Raw genomic sequence first — 24,931 nt, forward strand, 5'->3', positions numbered from 1 at the left:
TAATTTTGACTTTTAAGTCTTATTTAAGAAACATATTTCATGAGGCTAAAGCTACCGTACATAGATGATGATTCCTCTGGGGGACCTGGGCAAAGTAAATTGAAAACCTTCTGTAAAAAATTCACCATTCTAGAAGCCATTAGGAACATTTGTGATTTCATAGGAAGAGGTCAAAATATCCACATCACAAGAGTTTGGAAGAAGGTGATTCCAACCCTCATAGATGACTTCGAGGGGTTCAAGACTTCAGTGGGGGAAGTAACTGCAGATGTGGTGGAAATAGCAAGAGAACTAGAATTAGAAGTGGAACCTTAAGATATGACTGAATTGCTGCAATCTCAGGATAAAACTTGAACAGATGAAGAGTTGCTTCTTATGGATGAGCAAAGAAAATGGTTTCTTTGGATGGGATCTACTTATGTGAAGATGCTATGAAGATTGTTGAAATGACAACAAAGGATTTAGAATATTACATAAACTAAGTTGATAAAACAGAGGCAGCGTTTGAAAGGATTGAGTCCAATCTTGAAAGAAGTTCTACTGTGGGTAAAATGCTATCAAACAGCATTGTATGCGACAAAGAAATCTTTCGTGAAAGGAAGAGTCAATCAATGAGGCAAACTTCATTGTTGTCTTATTTTAAGAAATTGCCATAGTCAGCCCAGCCTTCAGCAACCACCAAGCTGATCAGTCAGCAGACACCAGCATGGAGGCATATTCATTATTTTTTACACATAATGCTATTGCACACTTAATAGACTACATACAGTATAGAGTAAATATACATTTTTTATGTGCACTAGGAAACCTGAAAAATAACGTGACTTGGCTTTATTGCAATATTTGCTTGATTGCAGTGGTCTGGACAGAACCCGCAATATCTTTGAGGTATGCCTGTACAGCACAGTGGGTTAAGGGTTGGCATTTGGTGTCTGACAAACCTGGGCTCTGCCACTCACTGCCACAGGTAAACATTCCCACCCATCTGATTTCTCCACCTGAAAATTTCACTTTGGTTGCAGCAATCAAGATGAAAATGCATATTATTTAAGGTCTTTTTGTAAAAAAACTTTTAGCTGAATCTAGATGCTCTTTTATTGTATGTAACCTCTATCCTTAAAATGTCCTTTTTTCCTAATTTTACTTTATGTTTTTGTTCTTGTTTGTTTTCTGAAATCATTTTTAGTGATTTTGAAAATGACACTTGCAAACAATTCTACCACAGTTGTTTTTAAGTCTATCAATTTTTTAGTAAACGTGTCTACTGCTCTTTCTCCCTCTGTCCTGCCTATAATTTTTCATGATTCCATATATCTCTTTACAAGTTCCTTTATACCATTCTCAAAATTAAAATCCATAATTTCAGATTTTTGCCACTGATGACATATAGTATAATTTTGACTCTTTTTGTCTGCAACTGCAGGTGCAATATATTTTATACAATTTTATTGTATAATTTATAAATTGTATTTTGTATAATAGCTTTCAGCATTTCCTTTGAATTTGGTATAAATATTTACAAATTATTTGTTGTTACTGTATAATATAAATGGTCTTAGTATTCAACTATAGTTACTCACACTTTTTTTTCCCCAGTGTTCATGTCTCGATTTTGATATGTGTGTTGATTTTGTGGATCCAAATTCCTCTTTCCTGGCAGAGAGTGTAATTTTGCAAGCTTAGCAAGTGAATGTAAGATTGATTGGACATAAAATTATTTAGCTATAAAGTTTTAAAATCAGATTCTGTACATATTTTTCCAAAGGTCTTTGCACTTTAGTTCTGTGAATAAATCATTTTAGTCAAGTGTAATATTTTGCTTTTTGAGAAGTAGCACGTTTTTTTCCCTCCCTGGTAGTTACTCATATTATCTAAAATAGTATGAAATTATGTCATCTGATTTGAGTCTCATGTTTACAAAATATTTTTATACTTTGCTTAATGCTGAATTTTCTTCAATAGTTGATATAATCCTTAAACTGTACCTGTGTCTGTTCTAGCTATTATCGTCCCTTACACAGTTTTATCTCATTCTCTTTTTCTTCTGAAGTCTGGGTTATTTCTCAGCTCAGTGTTGGTTCTAGTTTCTAGTGCCTCTGGTGAGTGTTTTTAAATTCTTCCCTTGAGTTTCAAGTCTCATTTCACTGTTCTATTTTTTATTTTATATTTATTTTTATTGAGGTAACACTGGTTTATAACATTATCTATTTCATGTGTCCAACATTATGTTTCTACTTGTGTATACAAGTAGAAATTTAGTTTCCATCCATCACATACAATTGATCCTTTTACCCATTTCACCCTCCCTCCCAACCCTTCCCCTCTGGTAACCACTAATCTGTTCCTTGTATCTGAATGTTTGTTTTGGTTTGGTTTGATTTGTTTATTTATTTTGGGCTTTGTTGTTGTTTGTTTTTTATATTGCACATATGAGTGAAATTACATGGTATTTGTCTTTCTCCTTCTGACTTATTTCACTTAGTATATTATGCTCAAGGTCCATCCATGTTGTCACCAATGGCAAGATTTCATATTCTTAATGGCTGAGTAGTATTCCATTGTATGGCGTATCCTTGAGAAAATTCCATGTGCACTTGAGAAGAATGTGTATTCTGCTGCATTTGGATGGAATGTTCTGTACAAATCTATCAAATCCATCTGGTCTAATGTTTCATATACAACTGCTGTTTCCTTGTTGACTTTCTTTCTGGATCATCTATTCATTGATGTGGGGTGTTAAAATCCCCTAATATTATTATGTTGCTTTCAATTTCTCCCTTTAGGTCTGTTAATAATTGTTATATATTCTGGTGCTCCTATGTTAGGTGCATATATATTAATAACTGTTATGTCTTTCTGGTGAATTGTCCACTTTATCATTACATACTGTCCATCTTTGTCTCTTGTCACCTTTTTTGGCTTACAGTCTGTTTTGTCTGATACAAGTATGGCTATGTCCACTATTGTTTGGTTACCATTGGCTTGGAGTATCATTTCCATCCCTTCACTTGGTGCCTCTGTTTTTCTTTAGAATTGAGGTGAGTCTCCTGGAGACAACGTATAGTTGGGTCTTATTTTTTCATCCAGCAACTTTTATTTTCATCCAGTGTCTTTTGATTGGTGGATTCAATACACTTACAGTTAAGATGATAATTAATAGATGAGGACTTAGGACTTGCCAGAAAGAAGTGGTAAGATATATTCAAAGTCCAGAAAGGGAAAAATCTGCAACCTAGGATACTCTACCCAGGAAGCTTATCATTTAGAATAGGAGAGATAAACAATTTCTCAGAAAAACCTAAACTAATACAGCAATACTAAGCCTATCCTAAAAGAAATATTGAAAGTTTTTCTCTAAATAGAAAGGAAGCAAGAATCTATAGAAAAGGGAAATTCACAATAGGAAAAGCAAATATATTAAAGAATTGTATTGATAGATCACTTAAATAAGCCAACACATAGATTTTTTTTAAATCAGAAAAAATTATGAAAGTGATTATAACTACAATAAATAGCAAAAAGATAAACATGAAGGTGTAAAATAAGCCATCAAAATCATAAAATGTGGGGAAGGGGAGTAAGAAAATGTAGATTTTTTTTTTTTAGAATGTGTCTGTTTTATTTTTAATTCATCCATTTTTTGTTCTCTGCCTTTGTCTTAGCTCATTAATGAGTACTTATGCTTTTTCCAGAGAGGCCACCATCCTCTTCCACTTTTGGAAAATCTCAAGCAATAATTTTCCCAAGATTTTCATCTGCTTTGTAGAATAATTTTAAACTATATCCTGTTTTTGAGTCTTCAATCCAATATTTTTTCTTTACTCATGTATCTTTTCTCCCTCCACCCCGATCATTCATTTTTTATTTGAGAGTTGATATCCAACCCCTTTCCCTCCCCACAATGGTGAACTCCAGAGAGGTTTTACTTTCCCTTGCTGCCCATTTGAGTGCTGGCAACTCTTCCTTCTCAGATTCAATCTACAAGGTCAAGTTTATGAGCACAGCACCTGTCTAAGTTTAAGAAATTTATAAGGTGGGCATTTGGGGCTAATATTGAAGTCTTTTCTCTACAAACTATGAAATACTCTAACTCAACTAGAATTAGCTGCAGTTTTAAATTCTTGAAATAAAGTTGAGCCTAAAAGATTAAAAAAAGATTAAATCATCCAGCAAATATTGATTCCACCTCTCTTTCTCTCTTGTTCTACCTTTATTTGCAATTTTTCACTTGGTTAAATAAGAATCCCATTTCCCTCCTGTTTGCCTCCACATTGCATGCTTGCATGGGTATAGAAAGAGTTGAGCTGATGAGAATAGCAATTAAGATAGACATGCTTGGTAAGGTTTCCCTAATTTTAGAGGATAATCATCTTCTTTTCCCCCTTGGTCATTGGAGCTCCTTGTATCTGGAGTTAGGTGCAGGCAGAACAGTTGTATTAGACTTCCTCTGTCTTCCTTGGTGCTATGTGTCTTACTTTGCTTTAGGCAAAGAAGAACATGTAGCCCAAGAATTTCCATGCAGCTTCATCCATGATGCAGTTAGTAAAATTCCATTCAGACTTAGACCTTTGCTGTTCTTTTTTTCTCTATTTGTGTTTAGGTCATGCTAACTATTCTAGCAACTAAGAATAGAAAGCTTAGAGAAGGTACAACAAATTGCACATACGTTCAGTTCAAAAACACTTGTGCATGAAATTCTAAAAGTAAATTTTAATGACAAAATTCTAATTTCAATGGGAAAATATGAAGTGATTTTTGGGTAATTCTTTGTGTATTTATAAATATATTATTAAATGGTAAACACAATACATAAATTATCCTTTTTCTTGCTTAGCTACATTGGTTTATTAGCAGCAGAAGAAAAAGTCAGGCGAAACTCATTTTTCATGAGTATAAATGAACCTATAAATGCCATATACAATGCTTAGGAGGAATTTATGTAAATCTAATAGTTACATTCCACCTCCCACCTAGCTGTAGCTTAATTTAATATTCTATGCATCAAGAAAATTTTGGGTGGACCTAGTTTTTTTCTAAATTATTTAGATCCACAAACTGAAATTTTACAGCAAGTATCTAGAAAAGCAAGCCAGAAATATCATCTATTAACATCTACTTATATTGCTCAGATTTATGATATGATAACTGTATTGGTTTGAAATGTTTCTTGCCATAGATCCAGATAATGAATTTATTCAAGAAGCAATGTTAAGAATCTAATATTAGAAAAGAACTTGAGATAAAACAATGTTAGAAAAATTAAACAAAGGTTTCCGTACTCACAGTAAAGGTAAATTCAAGGTTATATGAGAGCTCATAGGCTCTCAGATTTGGGAAGAAGGGTAGAAAAAACTTTTCAGATTGAATAATATATAAATTACATTTTAAAGAAAATCATTTATAATCTATATAAAATAAAGGTTTTTAAAATTTTCTATTTTTGCTATTCATGCAGGAAATGACACTTGATACCTACATAGATCTGTTTCTTTTCTATCACTCATTCTTCCTCTTTTTTTGCTCAGCCACAAAATTAAATCCCATTGGAAAGTACTGAATATCCATAACCAAGAGGTCTACTTTTTGTGGAGGTAATAGACCACCATTAAAGGAACAATCTGGATTCTAGCCTTCATGATCTTTCCCTTATATATGCCTGACTTCAAGAGCTGAACTGTCTTCAAGGAATGACTTTTTTCTGGATATGACCCTGTCAAAAGCATGGCAGGGACAAATGGAACAGGAGGCAACAGCCAGCCCTCCACACACAGCTCAAATTTTATCTCTGTCATATTTAGTTCTGCATCAAAGTGGTTTTAATATTTCTTTTATTTTAAAAATGTGAAAAAAACTGGGTTAGGAACAATAGTCATCTTTTATTATTCAGAGTTCTCCATGTTTTATTGATATACCAAATAAGAACTTGAAACATAATTAGGTTAAGGTACCCTGAAACCCTTCTCTAAGATTGCCTGTATAAAGAGATAAACTGTATGCCCTAAGCTTTATAAAGAGAATATCTATGTATGAGTGTATTAAATAAAAATTTTCTGAAGGATATAAATTTTTCCTTTGTCCTATTTATAAAAACTCATTTAAAAATAACATACATAGTTCAAAGATTGAGAAAGTTAATTTTTTTCCTGATTATTTGCTCTCTCTCTTATTAAGTAATGATATTCAATGGTATTTAATGTCGTACTCATGGTTGGGGTTTTTGGCTTTTTTGTCTTTTCCTTGTGGGTAAGTTATGTCCAGTTGTGTTAGAAGGATAGGTGATAGAAAAATGAACAAGACAGAAACAATCCCTGTCCTTGTGGAGCTCATATCTATTGGGAGTTGAGAGACGGTGAACAAAAGCAATAAGTAAAATATGTATATTCAAAATTTAGATGAAGTTAAGTGCTGTGGAAAAAATAAAACAGCAGGGGGTGGGTTAGGAAATGCTTGGTAAGGAAGGGTTCATTTTACAGTTGGATGGTCAGGAAAGTTCTCAATTGAGCAAAGATCTTTAGAAGGGAGAGAGAACCCCATACAGATACCCCAGGAAAGAACATTTCCAACAAAGGAAACTTCTATGGCAAAAGCCCTGATGTAGAATCATACCTAGGGTATGTGTGGAAAAGCAAGGAGTTAATGTCAGGGAAAAGAGATGTAGTTGGGGACCAGATGGAATATCTGATAAGGTCTTGCAAGCCATTGAGTGGGCTTAAGGTTTTGTTTTCTCCAAGTGAGATGGGAATCCATTAGAAGGATTCGAGCAGAGAAGTGAATGATCTGATTTATGTTTTACAGGATCACTGTTGCTGGATTTAAAATTAGCCTGTAAGGGCATATATCAAATGCTGTATTGACTCCACTCTTATCAGCACTCCCTGCTCAGTGCTTAACTCACCAGCTTGACTTCCAATTCCTGTGACTTTTTCCATAAAGTCTTTCTCTATGCCCTCTCTTAAAGGATATGAGAACATAACCTGCCCACATACTCAGCCAATTAAAAATGCCATAGAGCACAAATCAGAAGCACTCTCAAGCTATGGCTCATGGTTGTTGGTGGATTAATACCCCAGCTCTCTCACTCCTTGGCAGGGATAACTCTGAGATGTATGTTCCACAGCATCACCATGGTGGCCCCTTCTTAATTAGGCTCAAATTACTGCCAGTGGTATCTTGCTCATGACATAAGTTTAATTAATTTTCTTCCCTTCACACCTCACTTCTCCATTTCTCAACAGTGTTTCTGGGGAACATCTCCCAAATAAGCTGCATTTGCTTGAATACTTTTCTTAGAATCTTCTTGTAGGGAAGATTGGGCTGAGCTAAGACTGGGCCCAAGAGTGGGGATCAGGGAAATACTTTATAGGCTACTGCAATATTACAAGAAGAGAGCACAGTAGCTTGGATCAAGGTGTGAGAAATGGAAACAGTGAGAAGTCTCATTCTCCAGACATATTTTGAAAGCAAAGTGAAAAATATTTATTGACAGATGGATTGTGGAAAGTGATTTAAAAAAAGAAAGAGAGAACTCAAGGATGTCACCAAAGTTTTGTCCTAAGCAAGTGGAAGCTTGGATTTGGGAGTTTTCACATTCAAGGATATTAAACTTTATTTTCGGATATTTGAATTTGAGATGTCTATTAGATATCCAAGTGGAGAAGCTAAGTAGATACTTAAATATGTGAGAGCGGAGTATGGTAGCAACATCCAGGTTGAATATTTATATATATATATATGTATATATATATATATATATATATATATAGACATTTGAAAAATTCCAGTAGGTACTTGATATTTAAAGTGATGAGCTTGGATGAGATCATTAAGTAGGTGAATGTATATAAAGAAGAGAAAACACCCAAGCACTGAGGTATGGAGTACTTCAATAGACATTAGGAAAACAATAAAACATGAGAGGAGACTGAGAAGAATGACCAATGAAGAAGAAATCTAAGGGAACCAAGATATTTACCTGTTTTAAAGAGAGAATACTCAGCTACTGTGTCAAATGCTGATGATAAGTCAAGGGAGATGTGCAGTGAGAATGTGCCCTGGGATTCAGCACTATGAGGACCATTAATGGCTTTATGGAGAATGCTTTTGTGTAGTGATGGGGTAGGGGGAGGACGAGTAGAGTGGAGTTAAGAAAAAATAGGGGGAGGAGAATTAGAGACTTTGATACAGACAATTCTTTCAATGAGTTTTACAATTAAAGAGGGAAAAAACAAAAAAAAACAAAAACAAGAAGTGTTTGTAAGTGCTTGGAACAAAATAGCCTCAAAAGTGATTTCTTGATTTTTGGTATTTTGGTTGCTTCATGTTTGTTTTTTAGATGAGAGAAATATCATCACTTGTGTTCTTATCCATATTTTAATCCTTGCTCAGGCTGCCTGGTATAACACATCTGTATTTATTGTTAATCTATTATAGCTTATGTAGCCTGGATTTTCTCATACACTTATGATATTTATACTTTGTTTTCAAAATTTTAATGATATTTTTATGTTTGTCAAATTATGTTTATGAACTTTTTCACTTATTGAAAACATTCTTTTTTCTTTTCAGAAAATTGGGACCTAAATAAATATTTACTAAGGCTTTGAGAAGCATTTAATAAGACTAAAAGAAAGCCAAGTATTGGTTGAAGAAAATTTCAGATTTTTTGATAGTAGAAAGAACTAAGTTATGGCTCAAACAATTTTAATACAGGTGTGGGTGTAGTTACACAAATCACCAATTAATTTTAAATTAAAATATTTATTTGAATTTACAAGATTTGAAATAATTTAAAACTAAGAGAACCGTAAGGAATAATTATACAAATGTAAAATGGCAAGATAATTATAAACACAGAAAGATGTCATGACTGAGATTGTACCTGGATATTTTCCTCGTCTTCTCTGAGAGAAAAATATTTAATCTCCTATTTATATAATATTTATTTTCTGAATCTAGCTGTGTATTCAAAAGATGAACTAAGATAAAGCATGAGAAATGACACAGATTTTCAAACAAAAATTGGAGATAATGGAAACTGTGTGAGGCTATTAAGAATTTAATAAACATTTGGTTTATTTTTTAAAAAATGAATGCAAGGAATATGATGAAAAATAGCATCTACCTATTAGTATTTGTAAAGCCACTGATGTTGAAAAAACTATCAACAAACTGAGAATTCAGGTTCACATCCTCGGCTCATCTAACTAAAACAAAAATAATGGCTGCAAAAATAAGATATGTGACATTTATTGAAAATATAAAAGGTTTTGTATATATAATTATACATCAGAAAGATTTTTTATCATTTAATTAATTTCAAAAACTTTTTAACATAACTGATTCCTCTTTAAAGATCACATCAAAAGAGGCAAAAATAATTTAATAGTTATTGTAGAATAATTTTTTGTTATGTAAGTATTGTCAGTAACTTAGGGTAAGTTTCCAAGTTCAGGATTTATCATGCAATGAAAAACAGAAAAAAAGAACTTGTTTAGAAGACAGGAGATGTTATTATATTTCTGCCCTTACAAGTAATTGATGTGTGAGCATATAAAATATGCTTATTTTTCCTGGCCTTGGTTTGCTTTTCTAGAAAATGGGAAGATTAAAGATAACTTCCAAATTATCTCATAAATGAAATAACCCTTGCAATTACATATGGAAATTCATAGATTACTGAGATTGAGTTCTCTTACTATGCTTCATAGCAGGGTTGAAAATTAATTCTGAATTTGGTCCAACTTATATTCATCAATAAATAAATACATTTAATTAATAAGATAAGAAAAAAATATTTTACCAATGTGGGTCCCTAGCTTGTAAATAAAAACACTCAATTATGAAAGCATTTGTTGGCATTCTAAATGAAATATGTAATATGTAAAACAATGTTTTCTTTGCTTTGAACTCAGTTAAATGTAGAAATTATTAAGTTAAGGATTTGAATTTTCCATGGATTTAATGATTATTATCTTTCTTTTCAATGGTTTCCATATCAGGTCTGAAAAATATGGATACAATTTCGTTGAAACTTGCCATATGAAGTAAACCTTAAAATCCAATTAGATTATGAGCATCTGGGAGGCAAGGACAAAATTGATGAAGTTTTATTAGGACAAAATGGTGGAAACAATAAGTAGAACATTGTAGCTTACAATAGGGAGGAACTTCTAAGAATTGTAAATGATGAAATAGGCTAAAATAATGACATCAGCTCCGAAACACTTCAAATGTTTAAACAATACACTGTAACAGGGCTATTGTACTAAAGCTTTTGCCTTGAGTGGGAGGTCAGACAGGGTGACCTATACAGTTTCTTCTAACAGTAAAATAGCACAACTCACTTTTTTTCTATCCTCTATAAGTATCTAATATCAAGAGTGGAATTTAATAAACCACCGCTTAATGTCAATATATCTGCATTCATTTAAAAAAATCTGCTACAACTCCAGAAACTGAAGGAAACAATTTATCTATGTGATCCTAGGACAAATTTAGCTTTTAAAATGATGCCACCATTTCTTGGTTTAATACATCTTCCTTGGATCTACCTAAGCTATAATAGCATTGTCATTGGAGATGGCTTGAGATTTATGTTTGGAAAAACTTTGAACAACCATGAATTGCTACCTTTACGAGGTAACATTCAATCTTTTTAACAAGAACTATTTTTTGACTTTTTCTTTTTTTTTTTGCTGTACGCGGGCCTCTCACTGTTGTGGCCTCTCTCGTTGCGGAGCACAGGCTCCGGACGCGCAGGCTCAGCTGCCATGGCTCACGGGGCCAGCCGCTCCGCGGCATGTGGATATTCCCGGACCAGGGCACGAACCCGTGTCCCCTGCATCAGCAGGAGGACTCTCAACCACTGCGCCACCAGGGAAGCCCAAGAGATATTTTTTGTTTAGCCAAAGAAGCAGAATTCTGAATTTTATCTATAAACCCCATCTAAGAATGTGTTGCTCATAGATTTGCCTCATTACTGATTAGATCTAAACCTTCAGGGATATACATTTTGATGGGAACAGGAAAGCTATTCCAGGTTGTTACCCATGTCATCTATTGACTTCTGCAGTGATTCATATGGATGAAGTTTCATCTCACACCCTAAGTTAGTGTCATTCTTTGCATTTTCTGCTGTGATGTGCATTTTAGGACCTCCAGATTAAATCTGAATGGAATTCAGCCATGATAAATATTTATAGGTATATTTAGATGAGCTTAATGATGAGTTGTGTCTTAATCAACATCAGACTTAGGTGAACTACGTAAATGAAAGAATCATGCATTGAGTTGACATCTGTGCAAAAGTATTACTTACTGGAGTTCACGTGGAGCTAAGCACAGTACTTAGAACATAAGGACCATGTTGAATTACATTGTAACTTAAATCATGGTTTTTTTGGGCCTCAATTCAAGGTCCAAATAATGGGTACTGCTGCTGAGGCATCTCCCAGAAATGAGATGTGAAATACTGGAAAATATTTTCAAGTTGAACAATTATTATTATTGTACTTACCATGATTCTTTTATTATAGATGTATTTTCTAAGTTAACTCTTTGCTTATTAAAGTTTTGTGCTATATTAACATGATGATAAGGTAAACCAGACTGTTTTCTAAATCCATTAAAGCCCCCTAAGGGAGTTATATTATGTTATTGGCATGCTCAAGATATGATTCAATCTCTAGGTTACCTAAATTCACATACTAATGAGTCATATAATAAAGGAGACTTAATCGTGCTATTTGTGTCATTGAAAAAGTTTTATTAAGAAAATTTATTTACAGAAAGATTATAGAATACCTCACTGAGTGTAACAGTTCTCACACAAAATATCCTTGGGCTTCTCCTTCAGAATGGCATCATTCAACACTATCTAACTCAGTATAGCTTCTCTTGTGTCAACAGATAAAATACATAAAGAAGATTATTAAAAATGTATTATACCTTAGGCAGATATGTTAATAGACATAGTACAGCTGCACACTTTAAATTACTAAATACAATTAATAACACAATTATTAGAATAGAAGTCTTTAGTTTGTTAGTGCTGTATAGAATTTTGAGGTTTCTTCCTAGTTCAAAGTGACACCTTTCAGGGGACCAGCTCTCCAAATACATAGGCCTGGATGGCCAGGAGACGTGAACTCTGTAACCCTGTAATTCTGATGCTCACTGAATAGACTAAGTGTGGACATCTGCTCTGGGGCCACTCAAAGGTTTTCTTCTTGAAATTTATAGTGTGAAGGGAGAAGTTGTGACTTGTCTTTGCCATCACTTCCATTAGAACAAGATAGTTACTCATTCCACTGTCACACTGGGGATTTGAGAAACCCAGTCCAGGGGGAGAGCAAAAGAGAATAGTTAAGTGAGGACAGGAAAGAGAACAACACACAGAGATGACCCTGATGGTTTTCCATTTTCTGACCACATGGCCTTCCTGTGGCCAGGGCCAGATATAAACTTGTCTCTGGGCTCTGTAAGGCATATCTGCATCCTTACATCATATTTCTATTTCTGTTCATAAGCTAGAGTTGTTTTCTTTTACTTGCAACAAAAAGACCTGGATCGGTACAACCTGACTTTGCCAAGTTCTTCTGGATTTAAAAGCACTTTTGCACATCAATTGACATCTTTATGTCTTAATAATATTATCAAATCTACTTTATTTTATGGCATTTGATCAAGAGGTCACTGACAATAAGTAAAACTGTCAAAGGTACAGTAAATTTCAAACTGTGAATGTCCTGGACCTTCGACCTCACAAGTATTTTACAAAGTATCAATTGAGTATCATTCATATCACTGCTAAAACACCTGGAATTAATACTCTGTATTGATAGGAAGATATGGATCTTCTTTCCCCTATTCCTGCAGTCTTCATTTTGCTCAGTATTTTATTTAATTCAGGAGTTGTCTGTTGCCTGCCTTTATATGTTGTGGAGTGGGGACAAATTCCAAATGCCTTGGTATTTTTAAAAGCCCTTCATGACTTAGCCCCATCTTTTATGACTTTCCTCTCCAACTCTGCCCTCCAAATGTGTTGGATTTCCCTATTTCTGTGAATACACCACTTTCCCTGAGCCTTTGAACTTACAGTGTTCTTGATTTGGAACTGCTTGGCCAACTCTCACTTCTGCTTTGGGTCTCAGTTTGAATATCACTTCCTCTGGGAAATCTGCTGTGATTCTCAAGGAACTGGGATGTGTAGTCCTACAGCAAGCTGATTGTCTGTCACAACACCTACTGCATTTTATTGTTATTATTTGTCCAGTGATGTCTCACCAGCTAGCCCGTGAGTCCTGTGAGAACAGAGATTATGGCTCCCTTGTCCCCTATTTAGCACAAAGTCTCTCTGTAGATAAGTGTGCCACCACCGCCACAATGAGAGTTAATTAATACAAACACAGACTCCAGTATGTATGAAACCACAGAAAGCCCAAATAGCCAAAGAAATCTTGAGAAAAAAGGACAAAACTTCATGCTCCCTAACTTCAGACTATACTAAAAACCTATAGTACAAAACAGTATGGTGCTGTCACAAAACAGATATGTAGATCAATGGAACAAAATAGAGAACCCAGAAATAAACCCATGCACATGTGGTCAATTAATCTACAACAAAGGAGGCAAGAATATACAATGGGGAAAAGACTGTCTCTTCAATAAGTGGTGTTGGGAAAACTAGACAGCTACATGTAAAAGAATGAAATTAGAACATCTTCTCACACTATATACAAAAAAATAAACTCCAAATGGATTAAAGACCTAAATGTAAGACCTGAAACCACAAAACTCCTAGTAGAAAACATGGGCAGTTCACTCTGACATCAGCCTCAGCAATATTTTTTGGAAATGTCTCCTCGGGCAAGGAAAACAAGAGCAAAAATAAGCAAATGTGACCCAATTGAACTTAAAAGCTGTTGCACATCAAAGGAAACCATCGATAAATCGAAAAGGCAACTTATTAAATGTGAAAAGGTATTTTCAAATGATATGTCTGTAAGAGGTTAATATCCCACCATATGACACAGTAATTGCACTCCTTGGTATTTACCCAAATGAGCTGAAAACTTATACCCATGCAAAAACTTGCACACAAATGCTTATATCAGCTTTGTTCATAATTACCAAAATTTGGAAGCAACCAAGATGTCCTTCAGTAGGTGAATGGATAAATAAACTGTGGTATATCTGGACTATGAAATATTATTCAGCACTAAAACAAAAGGAGCTATCAAGTCATGAAAATAAATGGAGGAATTGTAAATGCATACTATATTTATGAAAGAAGACAATCCCAGAAGGCTAAATACTTTTTGATTCTGGAAATATCATGATTTCCATAATATGACATTCTAGAAAAGGTAAAACTTTGATGACAGCAAAAAGATAGTGGTTGCCAGGAGCATGGAAGGAGAGATGAATAGGTGGAGTACAGAAAATATTTAGGGCAATGAAAATATTCTGTATGATAGTATAATGATAGATACATTATACGCTTGTCAAAACCACAGAATGTACAATATCAAGAGTGAGCTCTAAAATGTACTATGGACTTTGGGTGATTATGATGTGTCAATGTAGATTCATTCTTGGTAAAATTATACCATTTTGAGGAGTGGGAGAGGTTATGCATGAGTGGGGGCAGGGCATATATATGGGAAATCTGTGTACCTTTCTCTCAACTTCGTTGTGAACCTAAACTGCCCCCAAAAAGATTGTCTTAAAGTGTGGGAGAAAATATTTGCAAACTGTATATCTTTTAAGTGGTTAATATACAAAATATAGAAAGAACTCCTATAACTCAGTAGCTATATATATATATATATATATATATATATATATATATATATATATATAATTTTTTTAATGGGCAAAGGACCTGAGTAGACATTTTTCCAAGGAAGACATATAACTGGCCAACAGGTGTATGAAAAAGAATAGTCGACATCACTAATCATTAGGGAAATGCAAATCAAAACCACAATGAGATATCATCTCATACCTGATACAATGGCCATTACTTTTTAAAAAAGGAAAAAAAAATGTGTCAGCAAAGTTGTAGATTAATTGGAACCCTTGTACACTGTTGTTAGGAATGTAAAATGATGCAGCTGCTATGGAAAACAGTATGGAGGCTCCTCAAATAATTGAAAATAGAACTGCCATATGATACAGCAATCCCAATTCTGTGTATTTATCCAGAAGAATTGAAAGCAAGATCTAGAAGAGATATTTGCACTCTCATGTTCATTGCAGTATTATTTTCAATAGCCAAGGGTAGAAAAAAATATGGCATATACATACAACGGAATATTACTCAGCCTTAAATATACTATAAGCTACAACATGGATGAACTTTGAGGACATTATGCTAAGTGAAATAATTCAGTCATAGAAAGACAAATACTGCATGCTTCCACTTATATGATGTTTCTTAAATAAATTCATAAAATCAGAGAGTAGAACAGTGATTACCAGGGCTGGTGGAAGGGGAAAATGAGGAGTTGCTCTTCAGTGGGTATAGAGTTTCAACCATGCATTATGAAAAGTTCTAAATATCTGATGTAAAACTATGAACATAGAGTTAACAATACTGTACATTAAAATTTTGTTAAGGGAATAGGTTTCATGTGTTTATCACGATAATAATTTAAAAAATCAATTGCTTGAAAATCTGACAAATGTACTTGTAGTAACTTGAGTTCATATAAGATGCTGCTAAAAAAAAGAGAGACTAGAGTCTATTTAATTTGTCAATATATCTCTATTGCCATTTTAGGGAATTTTTACTGAAGCTAAGTATATAAAGTATTTTTTTGTTCCAATGACCCATTTTTTCTGGTTTATTTCCCATTTTTTTGTAACTGAACTGGTAATTTACCTAAATTATTGACACCATATTTGACATTTTGCTAAATTCTCTATCAGCAGCTGGGAACCTTTCAGTTGTATCTATGTGCAGCCAAGCAATTAGTAGACGTGGTCAGTTCTGTGACAATGGTCCATCTGACTACTTTGGTGAACAGGCCCTTACTCAGTTTTCCTTTATGCTTTCTCTGAATTATCATTATCCCATAAGCATGAATTAAAAATACAGCATTACCTGTGAACTTCCTGAAGAAATTTTTAGCACCACGGAATGGTATATGTTTGGTGTTCTTTGACCCTAATTAACTTTTAATTGATGGAGGTTGGAGGGAGATCTTTTATGACTGTCACTACTTTTATTACTTATATACTATGTGATAAACCTCATTTCTAAACTTAAATCTAGGTATGTTAACTGTTGATATTTTATCACTTGAATATTTTTTATACTATATTCTTTCAACTTTCTATATGGTGTGTAACCCTTTCAAATTTAGGATAAACCATAGGTTTATTTATTGATTGATTGATGTGGATCATTTTTTTTAAGCCTTTATTGAATTTGTTACAATATTGCTTCTGTTTTATGTTTTGGTTTTTTGGCCACTAGGCATGTGGGATCTTAGCTCCTTGACCAGGGATCAAGCCACCATCCCTTGCATTGGAAGGTGAAATCTTAACCATTGGACCACCAGGGAAGTCCCTAAACTATAAGTTTAACTAAAAATCTGGCTGTCATGGAGAAAGATAAAGAAAAATTCTCCAACATTTCACCCAGCATAAAATGTAACCACACTTAATTCACACACATCACATATTCACTTTTACCTAATTGATCATTTTAAAATAATTTTATTCATTATGGATAAGGAGGAAATTACTCATATTAAGCACCATTAATAGCAGTAAACTCTAAGCCAAATCTCTACCTACTAAGAATTATAGATGAACAAATGCATATATCCAAGTGGGTGCACTTTCTGTAACTCACATTTGAGAGACAGTTGCTGACATTTTTTCAAATGTGTGATCTTAGCCTCTATTTACATGATGAGGTATCTTTTCAGGTTTAGAGTTATCTTGTGAGTATTCTTTAGCCTTAATTTAAATTTAATTTAAAGCATTCTATTTTCCTAAGTAAATTTTGGTTTCTAGACATTACTTCAGATAAATGAATTTGGGAATTAGGATGTGAAAATTTTTTATAGTGTAGATATATACTATTGGTCTATATTCATATATGCATTTGTTTCCTTTATTATACAAATATACAAACAAAAATGGGACTTTACAAATGGTGCACATGTTCTTTTATCTCCGTCCTTATGTTTCTGACTCCAGTACTTTAAAAAAAAAAAGCTTGCTCTTCTCATTCTTGCTCCAACCTTTCTACGAGTTGAATTATTGACGATAATCCAGAGTAGTGGTGCAGTGCTCTACTCCCAAAGGGTGAGCCAAAGACATGTGTTGCAAGTGTGATCTGTGTAGGCAAAGGAAATAACTCAGCAAATGCTTCTGGAAAGTTTCTGATGTGATATATTCAAGAACCTGTGCAAAACGTGGAGAATAAAAATGTGAACATAGCTCAGTCACTCGTATGCATTCGTTCAACCATGTTCAAATACCTGGTAATGCCAAGGCAGTATATTAAATACAATTCCAGGGAGGGGAAGATGGCGGAAGAATAAGACACGGAGATCACCTTCCTCCCCACAGATACACCAGAAATACATCTACACATGGAACAACTCCTACAGAACACCTACTGAATGCTGGCAGAAGACCTAAGACCTCCCCAAAGTCAAGAAAGTCCCCACATACCTGGGTAGGGCAAAAGAAAAAAGAATAAACAGAGACAAAAGGATAGGGACGGGACCTGCACCAGTGGGAGGGAGCTGTGAAGGAGGAAAGGTTTCCACACACTAGGAAGCCCCTCCATGGGCGGAGACTGCAGGTTGCGGAGGGGGAAAGCTTCGGAGCTGCAGTAGAGAGCACAGCAACAGGGGTGCGGAGGGCAAAGCAGAGAGGTTCCCACACAGAGGAACGGTGCCGACCAGCACTCACCAGCCCGAGAGGCTTGTCTGCTCATGCGCCGGGGCGGGCAGTGCTGGGAGCTGAGGCTCGGGCTTCGATCGGAGTGTAGGGAGAGGACTGGTGCTGGCGGCATGAACACAGCCTGCAGGGGATTAGTGCACCACAGCTAGCCGGGAGGGAGTCCGGGGAAAAGTCTGGACCTGCCGAAGAGGCAAGAGGCTTTTTCTTCCCTCTTTGTTTCCTAGTGCACGAGGAGAGGGGATTAATAGCGCCGCTTAAAGGAGCTCCAGAGACAGGCGAGAGCCGCGTCTAACAGCGCGGACCACAGAGTTGGGCATGAGATGCTAAGGCTGCTGCTGCCGCCACCAAGAAGCCTGTGTGCAAGCACAGGTCACTATCCACACCCCCCTTCCGGGGAGCCTGTGCAGCCCGCCACGGCCAGGGTCCCGGGATCCAGGGACAGCTTCCCCGAGACAACGCACGGCGTGCCTCAGGATGGTGCAATGTCACACTGGCCTCTGCCGCCGCAGGCTCACCCCGCACTCTGTGCCCCTCCCTCCCCACAGCCTGAGTGAGCCAGAGTCCCAGAAGCAGCTGCTCCTTTAACCCCGTCCTATCTGAGCAAAGAACAGACATCCTCCGGTGACCTACACGCAGAAGCGGGGCCAAATCCAAAGCTGAGCCCCAGGAGCTGTGAGAACAAAGGAGATAAAGGGAAATCTCTCCCAGCAGCCTCAGGTGCAGCAGATTAAATCTCCACAATCAACTTGATGTACCCTGCATCTGTGGAATATATGAATAGACAACAAATCATCCCAAATTGAGGAGGTGGACTTTGAGAGCAAGATTTATTATATTTTCCTCTTTTCCTCTTTTTGTGAGTATGTATGTGTATGCTTCTGTGTGAGATTTTGTCTGTACAGATTTGCTTACACCATTTGCCCAAGGGTTCTATCCATCCGTTTTTTTAAATTTTTTTAAAATATTTTTTTCTTAATAATTATTTTTTATTTTAATAACTATTTTATTTTATCTTATTTTATTTTATCCTCTTTCTTCCTTTCTTTCTTCTTTCTACTTTTTCTTCCTTTAATTCTGAGCCGTGTAGATGAAAGTCTCTTGATGCTGAAGCAAGGAGTCAGTGCTGTGCCTCTGAGGTAGGAGAGCCAACTTCAGGACACTGGTCCACAAGACACCTCCCAGCTGCACATAATATCAAACAGTGAAAATATACCAGAGATCTCCATCTCAACACCAGCACCCAGCTTCACTCAACGACCAGCAAGCTACAGTGCTGGACACCCTATGCCAAACAACTAGGAAGACAGGGACACAACCCCACCCATTAGCAGAGAGGCTGCCTAAAATCATAATAAATCCACAGACACCCCAAAAAAATGACCAGACGTGGACCTGCCCACCAGAAAGACAAGATCCAGCCTCAACCACCAGAACACAGGCCCTAGTCCCCTGCACAAGGAAGCTTACACAACCCACTGAACCAATTTTAGACCCTGGGGACAGACACCAAAAACAACGGGAAATACGAACCTGCAGCCTGCAAAAAGGAGACCCCAAACACAGTAAGATAAGCAAAATGAGAAAACACACAGCAGATGAAGGAGCAATATAAAAACCCAGCAGACCTAACAAATGAAGAGGAAATATGCAGTCTACCTGAAAAAGAATTCAGAATCCTGGTAGTAAAGATGATCCAAAATGTTGAAATAGAATAGACAAAATGCAAGAAACATTTAACAAGGACCTAGAAGAACTAAAGATGAAACAAGCAACGATGAACAACACAACAAATGAAATTAAAAATACTCTAGATGGGATGAATAGCACAATACCTGAGGCAGAAGAACGGATAAGTGACTTGGAAGATAAAATAGTGGAAATAACTACTGCAGAGCAGAATAAAGAAAAAAGAAAGAAAGTAACTGATGAGTGTCTCAGAGACCTCTAGCACAAAATTAAATGCACCAACATTCGAATTATAGGGGTTCCAGATGAAGAAGAGAAAAATAAAGGGACTGAGAAAATATTTGAAGAGATTAAAATTGAAAACTTCCCTAATATGGGAAAGGAAAGAGTTAATCAAGTTCAGGAAGCACAGAGAGTCCCATACAGGATAAATCCAAGGATAAATATGCCAAGACACATATTACTCAAACTGTCAAAAATTAAACACAAAGAAAGCATATTAAAAGCAGCAAGGGAAAGACAACAAATAACACATAAGGGAATCCCCATAAAGTTAACAGCTGATCTTTCAGCAGAAACTCTGTAAGCCAGAAGGGACTGGCAGGACATATTTAAAGTGATGAAGGAGAAAAACCTGCAACCAAGATTACTCTCTCCAGCAAGGATCTCATGTGATAGAGAAATTAAGAGCTTTACAGACAAGCAAAAGCTGAGAGAGTTCAGCACCACCAAACCAGCTTTTCAACAAATGCTAAAGGAACTTCTCTAGGAAAGAAACACAAGAGAATGAAAAGACCTACAATAACAAATCCAAAACAAATAAGAAAATGGGAATAAGAACATACATATCTATAATTACCTTAAATGTAAGTGGACTAAATGCTCCCACCAAAAGAAACAGACTGGCTGAATGGATACAAAAACAAGACCCATATATATGCTCTCTACAAGACACCCAGTTTAGACGTAGAGACACATACAGACTGAAAGTAAGGGGATGGAAAAAGATATTCCATGCAAATGGAAACCAAAAGAAAGCTGGAGTAGCAATTCTAATATCAGACAAAATAGACTTTAAAATAAAGAATATTAGAAAAGACAAAGAAGGACACTACATAATGATCAAGGGATCGATCGAAGAGGAAGATATTACAATTGTAAACATTTATGCACCCAACATAGGAGCACCTCAATACACAGGGCAAATACTAACAGCCATAAAAGGGGAAATTGACAGTAACACATTCATAGTAGGGGACTTTAACACCCCACTTTCACCAATGGACATATCTTCCAAAATGAAAATAAATAAAGAAACACAAGTTTTAAATGATATATTAAAGAAGATGGACTTAATTGATATTTATAGGACATTCCATCCAAAAACAACAGAATACACATTTTTCTCAAGTGCTCATGGAACATTCTACAGGAAAGATCATATCTTGGTTCACAAATCAAGCCTTGGTAAAGTTAAGAAAATTGAAATTGTATCAAGTATCTTTTCCGACCACAAAGCTGTGAGACTAGATATCAATTACAGGAAAAGATCAGTAAAAAAATACAAACACATGGAGGCTTAACAATAAACTACTTAGTAACGAAGTGATCACTGAAGAAATCAAAGAGGAAATCAAAAAATACCTAGAAACAAACGACAATGAGGACACGATGACCCAAAACCTATGGGATGCAGCAAAAGCAGTTCTAAGAGGGAAGTTTAGAGCAATACAATCCTACCTTAAGAAACAGGAAACATCTCAAATAAACCACCTAACCTTGCACCTAAAGCAATTAGAGAAAGAAGAACAAAAAAAAAACCAAAGTTAGCACAAGGAAAGAAATCATAAAGATCAGATCAGAAATAAATGAAAAAGAAATGAAGGAAAAGATAGCAAAGATCAATAAAACTAAAAGCTGGTTCTTTGAGAAGATAAACAAAATTGATAAACCATTAGCCAGACTCATCAAGAAAAAAAGGGAGAAGACTCAAATCAATAGAATTAGAAATGAAAAAGGAGAAGTAACTACTGACACTGCAGAAATACAAAAGATCATGAGAGATTACTACAAGCAACTCTATGCCAATAAAATGGACAACCTGGAAGAAATAGAAAAATTCTTAGAAATGCACAACCTGCCAAGACTGAATCAGTAAGAAATAGAAAATGTGAAGAGACCAATCACAAGCACTGAAATTGAAACTGTGATTAAAAACCTTCCAACAAACAAAAGCCCAGGAGCAGATGGCTTCACAGGCGAATTCTATCAAACATTTAGAGAAGAGCTAACACCTATCCTTCTCAAACTCTTCCAAAATATAGTAGGGGGAGGAACACTCCCAAACTCATTCTACGAGGCCACCATCACCCTGATACCAAAACCAGACAAGTATGTCTCAAAGAAAGAAAACTACAGGCAGTATCACTGATGAACATAGATGCAAAAATCCTCAACAAAATATTAGCAAACAGAATCCAATAGCACATTAAAAGGACCATACACCATGATCAAGTGGGTTTCTTTCCAGGATGCAAAGATTCTTCAATATATGCAAATCCATCAACGTGATGCACCATATTAACAAATTGAAGGAGAAAAAACATATGATCATATCAACAGATGCAGCAAAAGCTTTCGACAAAATTCAACACCCATTTATGATAAAAACCCTCCAGAAAGTAGGCATAGAGGGAACTTTCCTCAACATAATAAAGGCCATATATGACAAACCCACAGCCAACATCGTCCTCAATGGTGAAAAACTGAAAGCATTTCCACTAAGATCAGGAACATGACAAGGTTGCGCACTCTCTCCACTCTTATTCAACATAGTTTCAGAAGTTTTAGCCACAGCAATCAGAGAAGAAAAGGAAATAAAAGGAATCCAAATTGGAAAAGAAGAAGTAAAGCTGTCACTGTTTGCAGGTGACATGATACTATACATAGAGAATCCTAAAGATGCTACCAGAAAACTACTAGATCTAATCAGTGAATTTGGTAAAGTAGCAGGATACAAAATTAATGCACAGAAATCTCTGGCATTTCTATACCCTAATGGTGAAAAATCTGAAAGTGAAATCTAGAAAATTCTCCCATTTGCCATTGCAACAAAAAGAATAAAATATCTAGGAATAAACCTACCTAAGGAGACAAAAGACCTGTATGCAGAAAAATATAAGACACTGATGAAAGAAATTAAAGATAATACAAATAGATGGAGAGATATGCCATGTTCTTGGATTGGAAGAATCAACATTGTGAAAATGACTCTACTACCCAAAGCAATCTATAGATTCAATGCAATCCCTATCAAACTACCGCTGACATTTTTCACAGAACTAGAACAAAAAATTTTCATAATTTATATGGAATAACAAAAGACCCCGAATAGCAAAAGCAGTCTTGAGAACGAAAAATGGAGCTGGAGGAATCAGGCTCCCTGACTTCAGACTACACTACAAAGCTACAGTAATCAAGACAGTATGGTACTGGCACAAAAACAGAAATATAGATCAATGGAACAGGATAGAAAGCCCAGAGAAAAACCCACACACATATGGTCACCTTATCTTTGATTAAGGAGGCAGGAATATACAGTGGAGAAAGGACAGCCTCTTCAATAAGTGCTGCTGGGAAAACTAGACAGCTACATGTAAAAGTATGAGATTAGATCACTCTCTAACACCATACACAAAAATAAGCTCAAAATGGATTAAAGACCTAAATGTAAGGCCAGAAACTATCAACCTCTTAGAGGAAAACATAGGCAGGACACTCTATGACATAAATCACAGCAAGGTCCTTTTTGACCCACCTCCTAGAGAAATGGAAATAAAAACAAAAATAAACAAGTGGGACCTAATGAAACTTAAAATCGTTTGCACAGCAAAGGAAACCATAAACAAGACAAAAAGACAACCCTAAGAATGGGAGAAAATATTTGCAAATGAAGAAACTGACAAAGGATTAACCTCCAAAATTTACAAGCAGCTCATGCAGCTTAATAACAAAAAACCAAACAACCCAATCCAAAAATGGGCAGAAGATCTAAATAGACATTTCTCCAAAGAAGATATACAGACTGCCAACAAATACATGAAAGAATGCTCAACATCACTAATCATTAGAGAAATGCAAATCAGAACTACAATGAGATATCATCTCACACCAGTCAGAATGGCCATCATAAAAAATCTAGAAACAATAAATTCTGGAGAGGGTGTGGTGTAAAGGGAACACTCCTGCACTGCTGGTGGGAATGTGAATTGGTACAGCCACTATGGAAAACAGTGTGGAGGTTCCTTCAACAACTACAAATAGAACTACCATAAGACCCAGCAATCCCACTACTAGGCATATACCCTGAGAAAACCATAATTCAAAAAGAATCATGTACCAAAATGTTCATTGCAGCTCTATTTACAATAGCACGGAGATGGAAGCAACCTAAGTGTCCATCATCGGATGAATGGATAAAGAAGATATGGCACATATATACAATGGAATATTACTCAGCCATAAAAAGAAACAAAATTGAGCTATTTGTAATGAGGTGGATAGACCTAGAGTCTGTCATACAGAGTGAAGTAAGTCAGAAAGAGAGAGACAAATACTGTATGCTAACACATATTTACGGAATTTAAGGGAAAAAATGTCATGAAGGACTTAGGGGTGAAACAGGAATAAAGACACAGACTTACTAGAGAATGGACTTGAGGATACGGGGAGGGGGAAGGGTAAACTGTGACAAAGCGAGAGGGTGGCATGGACATATATACACTACCAAACCTAAGGTGGATAGCTAGTGGGAAGCAGCCGCATAGCACAGGGAGATCAGCTCGGTGCTTTGTGACCGAGGGGTGGGATAGGGAGGGTGGGAGGGAGGGAGATGCAAGCTGGAAGAGATATGGGAACATATGTATATATATAACTGATTCATTTTGTTGTGAAGCTGAAACTAACATACCATTGTAAAGCAATTATATTCCAATAAATGTTAAAATGAAAAAAAAATAAGTAAAAGCTATGGTTCTTTTGTTTGGCAAAAATAAATAAATAAATACAATTCCATATGTTTTTGAATGTATGAAGAATGATGTTATAATTAACACACTGTAAATACATTTAAACATTTAAGATAATCCACTGAAATTGGAATTAGTATTTTCTTGATCAACAGAAACTAAAAGTATAATTTCTGTTCAGCATAACTTATTTTAACTATAATTGCTGTTAAATGCCTTTGATATTTTTTGCCTTACATACATGTATTTGCACTTGGAATGTTTGGTAAGCCCTACTTTGCATGATTATC

The 24,931-nt window shown here is 35.6% G+C and overlaps 1 protein-coding gene across 1 annotated transcript in view; it reads left to right on the forward strand.

The window, feature by feature from the left end:
* Positions 1 to 24,931, forward strand: part of HCRTR2 (hypocretin receptor 2) — a 121,658-nt gene that overhangs the window by 31,422 nt on the left and 65,305 nt on the right. The gene's annotated exons all lie outside the window — the stretch shown is intronic.

This window comes from Monodon monoceros, unplaced genomic scaffold, assembly GCF_005190385.1.
Source record: "Monodon monoceros isolate NGI ecotype Baffin Bay Population unplaced genomic scaffold, NGI_Narwhal_1 Super_Scaffold_3, whole genome shotgun sequence".
NCBI classification, from domain to species: domain Eukaryota; kingdom Metazoa; phylum Chordata; class Mammalia; order Artiodactyla; family Monodontidae; genus Monodon; species Monodon monoceros.